The sequence below is a fragment of the Gouania willdenowi genome, chromosome 12 (genome assembly GCF_900634775.1).
Source record: "Gouania willdenowi chromosome 12, fGouWil2.1, whole genome shotgun sequence".
Classification (NCBI taxonomy): Eukaryota; Metazoa; Chordata; class Actinopteri; order Blenniiformes; family Gobiesocidae; genus Gouania; species Gouania willdenowi.
Window position 1 is genome coordinate 31,457,134 of NC_041055.1, and position 11,872 is coordinate 31,469,005.

The window sequence follows — 11,872 nt, forward strand, 5'->3', positions numbered from 1 at the left end:
TATGTTTATCAAAGTGTCAAATTACATTTTTCAAAAAAGTTGGAGGAACTTTGCTTCTACAAACAAATTCTGATAAGTTCTCTTAAAAATATATATCTAAAAAAAATAGTAACCACATACGTCTATAAAAGTGTCCATTCCAGTATGTTTTTATGAAAATTAAGTGCAATTCTTCCTGCTAAAATGTATTGAGTAGTGAGGTAGTTTAACAAGGTCTGATGGTGAGTTCACTGACACCTAGTGACTGGGAGTTTACACACACACACCTCGCACACTCCATTAAAAAGTATGATTTAAAAAATGGAATTTGAACTTTTTTTTGTGATCGATACGATAAATGCACATCTCCATAGAGACAATATTACCCTCAGCACTTGTATATATGCATATATGTTATGACTAATTTCGAGATACCAAACTGGAGTTTCTCCCTGAACTCACCTTCGGCTTCTTCTTCGTCGCAGACGTGTTTGACGAACGACGCTCCTCTGTCCAGGACGGCCTCGTCCTCCACTCTGCAAATATAACAGGAAAATCTTTACACTCGTTTTTTTATTCCAGGGCAAAGCGTAGCGTAGCAAACATTAGGACACAGAACAAACAGGTTTACTCCAACGATCCGTTCTACAACTCCTTTAAAACGCAGTAGTTTGGAATAAAGACCAATCTCATGGTCTTTATTCCAAAGGTCTGTTTAGCTTCCAGGTATCAGAAAAAGACTTCTCACCCAAAGCTTCTTTTGATCATGTGACCTTGAATTCCCTTGATATTTAGAAGGAATGCAGCTCCCCCAGTTCCATTCCAGGCTAATAACGTTCGTCTAAGTCTCAACTTGCTGCAGACTTTAAATGTGGGAATCCTTTGATTCTCAAACTTGGCTGTCTACTAAACATCAAACACCTCTACACTTCCTCTAGTTTAATTCCACTTAGTAACGATGCTATTCCACATTGACCATCACCAGGCTAATAACCTAACTCTGGTACAACAATTTAAGGTTTTTACAAATCGGTGTCAGTGGCTCGCGGTGAGAAAGGCCTGGTTCCGTGCTGACTCTGCAGAGCCTTGAGTCGTGGTTTCCTGTGAACGCTGCAGGAGGAAACTGTTTAATGTAGTCTCTAAATTAACCGTAGGAACAAGAATTATGCTTGTACCACACTTCATGCTCTTGTCTTACAGGGTTGGAAAGCTCTGGTACCGGTACTTTACGATTGTGCACACAATTACCAACTTTAAAAAAAGCTGGTACTAAAAATGAGTTCCACAGTTCTATGGGACAACATTCAGCCTTTAATATGTTACGGTTTCAACTGTTCCTTAGGAAATCCACTTTAATATCCCAACTGACAACTGCCAGTCTTCGCTTTGATGTTTCCTTTGAATTAAGATAGTTTTACCCTACTGCGAATTATGAGTTTTTGCAATAGTAATCCTGCTTTTTCTTCTTCTTCTATTATTCAAAAAGACGACAAAAAGCTTGCTGGAATTACTGCGCAGAAGTCAGGGAAACTTCAAAGAACACATCAAAGCGATCAGCAGACGCCTCTGACAAAGACTGGCAGTTGTCAGTCGAAACATGTCAGGAGATCAAAGTCGTCTGAATAAATTAAACCTTAACATAATCAAAAAGAGTCTTGCTGGAATTACATTCAGCCTCTGTTAAATCTACTTCCAAATATTGCTGATGCTTTTGTTGTTGTTAGCTCGTAGCATGCTAACAGCAGCAGGTGCTTTTAATTATTCTTTTAGTTCTGCCATTGTGCATGTAAATGTGATATTACTTAAGACCATAAACTACTAGAGGTATAACAATATATTGATTAGTTAAGCAACAATCCGATCAATTCAAGCAACAGACATTAGAGTAGGTCTTTTTTGTTAGAAAATAATGATTTTCATTTAAAATGCATTTAACGTTTTAGTAATTAAATTCGCCAAAACATTAAAAATGCTTGTTTTTAACTCTACCTTTGAGTTAAATACAGTATAATAAATTGTATCAAATGGATGAAAGGCCTGTGAATGGAATCAAATTTGAAATTCAGACTTTGTGATATTGGAAATAATGCAAGTTTTGCCAAAGAATCAATGTTGCATCATCAAGAAACGAGTGATACACCCTGATTATTTACCATCTACACGCTTTTAATATTAAAAAACATTGCAGCAGTTACTTTGTTCTGAAAATATTGAAGTTTTATTGATAAGATAAGTTATTTGGGAGATAATCTGACTACTTTTCTGTTAAGAAGTGTATAATACTTGGTTTTAGACCACTTAAAATAATGAAAGTGACCCAGAGATAAAGCCAAAGGGATGATCTCTGCGTACGAAGACAACAAATAAACAAAAGTCCGGAAGGATATGAGTCGTTCCTGTGATTGCACCGGAGCTCATCTACATTCCCTTCTAGATATGCAATCTGACTTTGTCAGTGAAACCAACGCAGACTAATGTTGTCCTTCCAGCAGCTCCTGATCGAACTAGAAGTGAGGCTTACAAGAAAAAAAAAGTATAACGTTCACTGTGTGTTACTGTGACCTGTAAATAAAACAGCAACACTACAAGCATCACAACCTTTACTTTGTGTACATTTTAAGCTCCGAGCTGTTTGTATAAAACGAAATGCCGGAAAGTATTACATGAAAGACTTAATGTCCTGAAAGCAAAAAAATGTGAGGACTGTACTTCACTGTGTGGCTGTAAATAGTACCTGATACTACCAGGAAGTCAATAAGGTATCCTCTTTTCTTTTTTTAAAAAACAAACAGATAAATGTTCAGGTTACATTTTATTGAGACAACTTTTTCCAGGAGATGTACTTTGATATCCTATTGTAACGGACGGAGCTCATAGAAAAGGTTATCATATGTCTCATTAATTGTTATATTGTTTTGCTTCAATTTAAATCCCATAAAGTCTGTTTAAAATGTCTCTAAATTTAAAGGATTATTTTTTTAAATGAAAAGTAAATGAAGGAAAATAACTATTATAGACAGGTTTTGAAACTTAAAAAAAAATGTAAATACATGATTAAAAAAAATTAAATATTTCAGATTTTGCTAAACAAAATTGTGTGAACTGGAAAAAAAGAAATGTCTTCATGTGTTTTGCTCACATTACACCAGAATGAAAGCATCCAATGATGTCCCTCTTTATCTCTTCTTAAAAGAAAAAAAAAGGAAAATTATAAAAGATCAAAGATTAGAAAAAGAAAATTAAAACAGAAAAACAATAAATCTTTTTTAACACGTGATTCTTTGGCCCCTCCTCCTTTCTCTCAGGTTTAACTCTTGGATTTTCAGGAGATTTACTTTGATTTCATAAATTCCTTTGATCTCCTAAATAGAAGATCAAAGGAATTTAATAATGGGAAGCATATGAAAGATGGAGTTTAGCCTTTCTGTTCTGTATTGCAGGAGTTCTCAACCTTGGGGTTGCGAGACACTTGGAGTGAATCGCCAGATGCCAATTTTTGCTTATTTTTACCCTTTTTCTGCCACTACACCAAACTTGTCATATTTTAACCCATTTTCATCACTTTTTATTGCCATATTTTTGCTCCTTTTAATATTTTTTTGCTACATTATTCCCATTTCTGACACTTTTCCTTTCAGCACATTTTTCCCACTTTCCAGACATTTTCAGCACTTAAAAAAATAATAATAAAACCTTTCCTCCACTTGATCGTCTAATGTCACATATGTTGACCCATTGTCATTTTTAACCTCTTTTCACCATATGTCATGATTGTTTTTTGCCAAATAAAACACATTCATGTTTTGTCATGCCCATTATTTGCCAGTTTAAAGTGTTTTTCCTGCTTTTTAAATTACATTACTCCATTTCTGCCACTTTTAAGCCAATATTGACACTGCAAAACACTTACCACTTTTTCTGTGCACTTTTGGCCACTCTAATTTGCAACTTAAACCAATTTCTATGGTTTTAAAAAACACCATCTCACCACCTTTTCCCAACATTTTTTTTGCCAATTTAACCACGTTCACGATTTGTCACGCCCAATATTTGTCAATTTAAACTAATTGTTCCAATATTGACACTTTGAACCTTTTTCTTAAACCACTTTTATGGTCTGTTTTTGCCCACTTTAATTTGCAACTTTTAACCAATTTCTGTGGTTTTTAAAATCCCATTTCACCACCATTTTTGGTCACTTTTACCCCATATTAATTTCAGATTAAAACAAGGATTTCCATCTTTAAGATGACTATAATAATAGTAAACTTCCTGGATAACAGTGGATATTATTCAGATAAATAAATAAATGTGATTATCACAGATTGTGGGACACTAAGTTTAAAGTGAAAATACATCCTTGCAGAGAAGATAAAAAAAATTAAAAATAATCACACGTTACTTTTATACAAAAGCCTGTAATCTTATTGACTTTTTTTTCCCATTTCCTGTTGCAACTTCTTCTGATTACTTATTTATTTCCAGCTCATCTCATCACTGGAGAATATTTAACTTTGTATCTAGTTGTTGGTGACCTTGTGTGAGACTTGGATAAAAGCTGGTGTCAGTGCATGAGGAGTCAAGATCAGCTGATCAGGATCAGGGATCATCCCCCACCCCCCCCACCCCCCATCTCATCGCTTCACAAGAGTGACGTGACGCAGCCTATCAGTGAAGAATATACAGTAGCACCTAAACGTACCACACATGGATGTTTAAAAAGGTTCAAATTAGCATCAAAGTAAAACCAGTAAATAATTAAAATTAGCAAGAAAACTGTGACGTCTGTCCCCAATTCCTTGCATATAAAAACTACAACAACGCGCTAACTTATTATTAGCTATCGCACATTACCCTAAAGAGCAAAAATGGAAATAATATGTTATGGTTTCATTTATTCAGGCAACTTTTTTCAGGACATTTACTTTGATCTCCTGACCGTCACCTGTTTTGACTGTCAACTGCCAGTCTTCTTCAGAGGCATCTGCTGATCACTTTGATGTGTCTTTGACTTGATGATTCCAGCAAGTCAATTTTGCTCTTCTTTTTGAATCTGAGGAAGACTGGCAGTTGACAGTTAAAACAAGTCAGGAGATCAAAGTACATTTCCTGGGAAGAGAAAAAAAAAAAAAAAAAAGTTGTCTGAATAAATGAAACCAAAAGAACTGCTGGCATTATTAAGCAAAAACTTAATTTAACTTTAATTAAAAACATATTGTATATTTACAAAAAATGTTTCAGTGACAGAAGAAAATAATGTTGAAATAAGCGTCATCGGTATATATATATAAACTTCGTCCTGGTACCTCACAGATGTACGTATACTGTATTTGTATTTTAAGCTAGCATTCATTGTACCTACTAAACAAAACTAAACGTGTGTAATATTGGAGGTGGTTTAAACTTTGACTTCATTCACTCTGTATTTTAATATACAAATATACAAAACAAAGACAACCCCCCCCCCCCCCCCCAAAAAAAAAAAAACTACAGAAACACAATAAATTACCCCTAAAAACTCAAAATGAAATTTAAAAAGAAAAACATAAGATGTTTACTGTATCCAAGGGAACCGTGGAGAGATTTATTACCAAAGATAAACGTGGTGGGTGAAAGTATTTAGTAACTTTTACTTTGAGTACTGTTTAATTCAGCTAATCTTAACATAACAAAAACGCACCAAATTACTTGGAAAACAAACAACCTGACTCCAAAATACACAAATAATGACTGTAAAGAAAACACTAAATGAAAAAAAAAAAAAAAAAAAAAAAGACACTAAATGACAGAAATGTACAAAACAAAGATGAAAAATAACAAAATGACTTTAAAGACACACATGGACTAAAACAAACATAATGGTCGAGAAATACACAAAATGACGCAAATATACAAATTTAAAAGAAAAGAAAAACTGTTTTACCGTATGTAAGGAAACCGTGGCAAGATTTATTACCAAAAGAAGCATGGTAGTACTTTTTACTTGTACTTGATTCTTTGTTTATGTATGACTTACTTGCACTTGAGTAGATATATCAGTACTTTTCACAACTCGTAGAGTAGACGAGGGGTACAGAAAAAATGACTCCAAAACACAGAAAACAAGAGGAAAAATCATCTAAACAGCAAAAATACACAAAATGACTTTAAAACCACACAAAATGATAATTTAAAAAAAAAAAAAACATATGTGATATTAAAAATTACTTTGAAGTCATTTTTGGAAATTCACGGTGATAAACTCAAAAATCCAGTCCGTCCTGGTCAGGAATGTTTCAAACTTCCTTGAGTGACGAGGAAATGAATTTATACCTATTCTGGGTAATCATTACACCACTCATCAATACACAAAAGACACTGTCACAGACGAACGGGAAGTAAAGCTGAGGCACAAAAGAACGGGAAAAACGTCCACGTGACACTGAAGTTACTACAAAAGACACAAGAATGAGGAATCTATAGAGTTTATACAACATAGAACAAGAAGGAAGATGTTGTGTTGTCCAAAGTTTCATGTTTAAACAACCACAACTGAGGAAATCAATTCCTTTTGATTTCCGAGGTGACAAAACTTCAGTAGCTTTTTTTTTCTGGTATCTGTACATTACTTGAGTATTTATTTTTTGGCAACTTTTTACTTTTACTTGTTACTTTTTCAAACAAATAACTGTACTTTCTACTCCTTACATTTTGAAAATGAGCTTGTTACTTTTAAGACCTTCAAAGATGACGTCACAACGTGAAAAGACGCTAAATGTTGGTAGTTTGAGCTTCTTTTGTCTGTTAGACGGTCCCTTAGTTTTACGGTTAATATTTTTAATTTTTTAAAAACATTAAACCCAGGGTTTAACTGATTTTTTTCTTCTTACATTACAAATTGTATTTATAGTGAGTGCTAAATTCTCCAGATGTTTATAAAGGGAAACAGATTTCTACAATTTTTTATAAATATTAAACTTAAAGCTGCTCCAAATTTTATTGAGAACTTGCACTTTTTTTTCTTGACACATTTTATTATGAGTTCAAATGCAACAGATTTAATTTATTTCCATGTACCAGTTTTCTACAAGTTTCTTTAAACAAAACCCTGTCTTATTATTTAAGGGACATTTGTTTAATTTCTTACTTGGGTACTTTTCATAGCGTGTACTTTTTTACTTTTACTCAAGTAAGGGAACAACTTCAATAATTATACCAGTCATTATTTTATTCAAGTATCAATACTTTTACTGACTGAAGTACTTTTTGCCAACTCTGCTGCTACGTGTACAATTTAAATCAAGTAAAAGTACTTCTCTTTGAATAGGACACATTAGTATTCTTTACACTAAGAATTTTATTCTGATTATTGCGCAATCAGGAGCACATGTTGGATATGGATTGTGTGTGTGTTACACTGATGACATGTTTAGGGCCTCCGACTTGTCATCTCAAAATTTCCTGAATTCCGTTTCGGATTTTCCCCATTTCTGCGTCACATGGCACTTTTTCCATTTCATCAGTTTTCTACGAAGCCTCAGACATGACATGGGAAAAAAATAAATAAATTTGTTGTCATAAAAAAATAATTCATTGCCACAGGAAACAAATTTGTTGCCACAAAATTCTAATTTGTTGCCGCCACAAAATTCTAATTTGTTGCCAATAAATACTAACTTGTTGCCAATAAATACTAATTTGTTGCCAATAAATACTAATTTGTTGCCAATAAATACTAATTTGTTGCCAATAAATACTAATTTGTTGCCAATAAATACTAATGAGCAAAAGTTGGATCTGGATCCTGGAGCTCAGAGAACCACATGGTGTGTTTGTGTTTTTAATTCAAGTATCAATACTTTTACTGACTGAAATACTTCTGTCAACTCTGCTGCTACTTGTACTTGAGTACAATTTAAATGAAGTAAAAGTACTTCTACTTGAGTAAGATACATTAGTACTGAGAATTCCTCTAGTTTTCAGATTATTGCGCAATCAGGAGCACATGTTGGATCGTGTGTGTGTGTGTGTGTGTGTGTGTGTGTTGTGGGGACGTGGCTCACACTGACCCAGGGAGGATCAACAGGTCTGTCCCTAATTAATGTCGACAGGTTTCTGGGGATCAGGGCTTATTATTACCTGCCTGTTCTTATCCTCCAATCAATGGAAACAAACTGAATTAAAACGTTGGGTAATGTGAGGATAACACCTGGTCCCCATGAGGGCCATTAGTCAGCATCTGTGTACAGATATATTATAGATATATATATATACACTGTGTGTGTAAATAAATCATCAAACACACAGAGTTAAATACTATTTAAATATAAACTGGCCTCCAAAGCTACTTTGTTGCCATGTAAACAGGCCCTGATCCCCGTATTTGTAACACTTTCTATTGGTAATACTTTCAAAATAAGACTTACTTGCTCTTGTCGGTCGTCATGGTGACAGTTTTAGCCTTTTAAAGCTGGTCAGTCCTCTTTATGTAGAGATTTTAACACAGACACTTGTGTTTGAAGTAGTTTCAAAGAAGTAAAAAAAAAAAAAAAAAAAAGTGAGAAAAAGGATCTCCGACGGTTTTTTTTTTTTTCTTCTTCTTTCCCCGTGTTAAAGTTGAATCCGCTCCTCATTCCACTGCTGTGTGAACGTGTTGATCGGATTAAATTCGCTGTGTGAAAACATGAACATGTTAACAGATAAAAAGCAGCTTCTATTGTGTCCTGTTGGCACCGTGTGCCTAGTGTCCGTGCTCTGCGTGTCTTTTTCCATATTTAAAGTGTCATCCCGCCTCCTGCTGTGACGTCACAGGGAGGGGGCTGAGGGAGGAGTTCACAGAGCGGCCACTGGGGGTCGCTGCCCACACTTTGACTATTAACTGTAGGAAGAAAAACCTCAAACTCATCCGAAAACAGTGAGAAACTTATCTTTTCTTTTACTTTATTTATTTTTAATATACGCACTGTTAAGTTTTATTTCTCTATTAAAAAAAATAATTTATTGTAATACTAGGTTTGGATTTAACTAAATAAAGTTAGGGAAAATCAACAACTTCTTATTAATTTAGACCAAATCCGGCCCTTTAAAACAGTGTTTCTCAAATAGGGGTACGTGTACCCCTTGGGGATACGTTAGAGAGACAGAGAGGGGAAAATTAAAACATCAGAGATTTAAAAATACATGTATATAATTTTACAATGTTTTTTTTTTCAGTTAAAAAATACAATCATACTAAATATTACCAGAAACACAAAACGACAACAAAAACACACACAATAAGATGAAAAATATACAGAATAATAAAATAGAACAGACAAACAACAAAAAAGTACACAAAATGACACCAAATGCACTCGCACTGAGATAAAAAACACTTACTATTACCACCAACTCACAAAATACAACAAAAATAACAGAGAAACTTACAAAACGACATAAGAAACAAACCAAATGACACCAAAAACACACAAAATAAGAGAAAAATATACTGAAATAATAAAACAAACAAACAATAACAAAACACACAAAATCACACCATAAATAATGATAGAAATTATCTTGATTAAAACATGAACTGAAAATACAAAGGTCAGTGTTTAGGAGGGAGATGAACGTAAATGATAAAACTTTAGAAATAAATCTATTCAGGAGGCACTTAATACTGTTTTATTCACTTATTTACAAAATGATGAGATTATTTTAAAAGTGTGTTATCACTGATTCATTCCATCTTTATGATCTATATTAGTTGTTTTTTCACAGAATTCTGAGGAAAAAGTTCTAGTTGGACATAAAGTGGGGAACTTAGACCAAAAAGGTTTGAGAACCACTGCTTTAAAACAGAAAATCATTGTAAATAATGTAGTTGTGGTTATCTCAGTATGGTTGGGAAGAGACGTAAATATCTGGCAGATTTCCACTGGAATTTAAGCTCGGGAATTTTGGCAATATTAAAAAATAGAAACTTCTCTTTGGAATTATTGAAATTTGATAGAAATTCTGAGCAGTTTTAAATCAATTTAAAACAACTTTAACTAGAATATTTGCATTTCCTGAAAAAAATGCAAGTGCGGATGCAGGTGCTGGCCCCTGTTAGGTTAGCATTAGCCTAGCGTTAACATTAACTAGTGTTAACGTTAACCTAGCGTTAGCAATAGCCTAACAATCATATTTGCCTAGCAATAGTCTAGCTTTAGTAGCATTAATCTTACTTTAGCATTGGTTAATGTTAGCCTAGCATTAACATTAATCTAGCATTAGCATTACTTTGATTACTAATAAAAGTATGTTTGCAAATGAACTCAAGGATAAAAAAGTCTTGAATGTCCCGTTTTATTTAGATTTATTAGTGCAGTGCACAATAATTTTGCAAGGTTTTTTCTGTGAAACTGCAAATCATCCATGATTTTTGTCATATAATACATTTTACATCAGCAGCAAAAACAATCTGAGTCATTAAAATCAAATAAAAGTCATGTTTTATTTATTGTAAATCTTTATTGGTAAAATAAATGTAAAACTACAGAAAACAGCTGCATGGTTTATGAACAGAAACCTCCAGACATTGTTGAATAATTTAATAATACATTTAGGACAAACTTGTTTTTTACTGTAGCTTTATGTGAATTCATTGAAAATAATCACTTAAAAAAACACATGAATCAATCAATTAATTTGATCATTTTAATCACTAATACCAGTGCACACCACACACACAATCTCATAATGACACGGTGAAAGATAAATATAAAAAACAACAACAAGAAGCAGTAAAAGCTTATAAAAAATTGTTCTGTGGTTGGAATTGATTTTGACCATTAAATGGTGAATAAAAAACACAATTTTTCTCCGTCTTCTCGTCAGTAGAAGTCGTTTATAACGAGGACAGAAATTCTTTCACCTGAAAATGAGCAAAAAACAATCAATTATGATTCACATTAAATACACAATGAGCATCAGTGAAATAGTTTGATTTAAGGATGTGAATTTATCTTAAAACTAAATATAATAACTCTGGGTTTGGCTGTTTTTATCAACAACTAGACTTAGTACACTTTGCAAAAGTAACATTAAAAAATGATTCTGATATTTAAGCATCAAACCACACAAAAACAAGACAAATATATATAATATTTTATATCTATACTAAAATATAAACACAACGTACAGAATTATAGAAAAATTAATTAAAGGACAACAAAGTACACATTACTCTAAAAACACAAAAGATGACTACAAATATATATATAAAAATGACAACAAATATACACAAAAATGACAACAAATTACAAAACAAGAGAAAAAATACAAAACTTACCACAAAAACTCTCAAAACATACAAATTAGAAAAAAATATGATATATAATATGACAAAAACACAACAAAATGACTCAAAACACAAGAAAAGAACTTGAAATTACAACAAAAACAACAGCAGCAGACAAAAGCCTTTGATCTCTGTAGTTTTTCTAAACGCTGACATTAATGTTGTTAGAAAAGGTTTCACACGTTTGCATTAATTCATGTAATAATATTCATATTACTGTTATTAATATTAGTGACCTTCTCCATCATGTCAGCGCTCTTCACATTGTCTCGTTTAAAGTCGTCGTTCACGTCCAAGGTCAGAACGGGCACGTATGTGAGGTACTGGAAGTCGGTTCTATGGACACACACACACACACGCACACGCCAGTGGTGTGAGGAGCAGCCACTCTGACTCTAAATGACCACCATCAATGCAAACATGAGGTTTTTAACACAACATGCTATACACAATGTGTGTGTGTGTGTGTACTTCATAGTTTGTGCTGTAACCAGCTCTCATGCTTGAAGTGCAGCTTCTCCAGATACTCCAGAGGACTGTCCTGCCTCCTCCTTCGTCCTCTCATGTGTAAACCGCTCTTAAACATCT

General features: G+C 33.4%; 1 pseudogene; it reads right to left on the reverse strand.

Annotated features, from left to right (window-relative positions):
• LOC114473029 (electrogenic sodium bicarbonate cotransporter 1-like) overlaps positions 1-8,410 on the reverse strand; it is a 46,937-nt pseudogene extending 38,527 nt beyond the window's left edge.
• Positions 8,411-11,872: the final 3,462 nt, after the last annotated feature.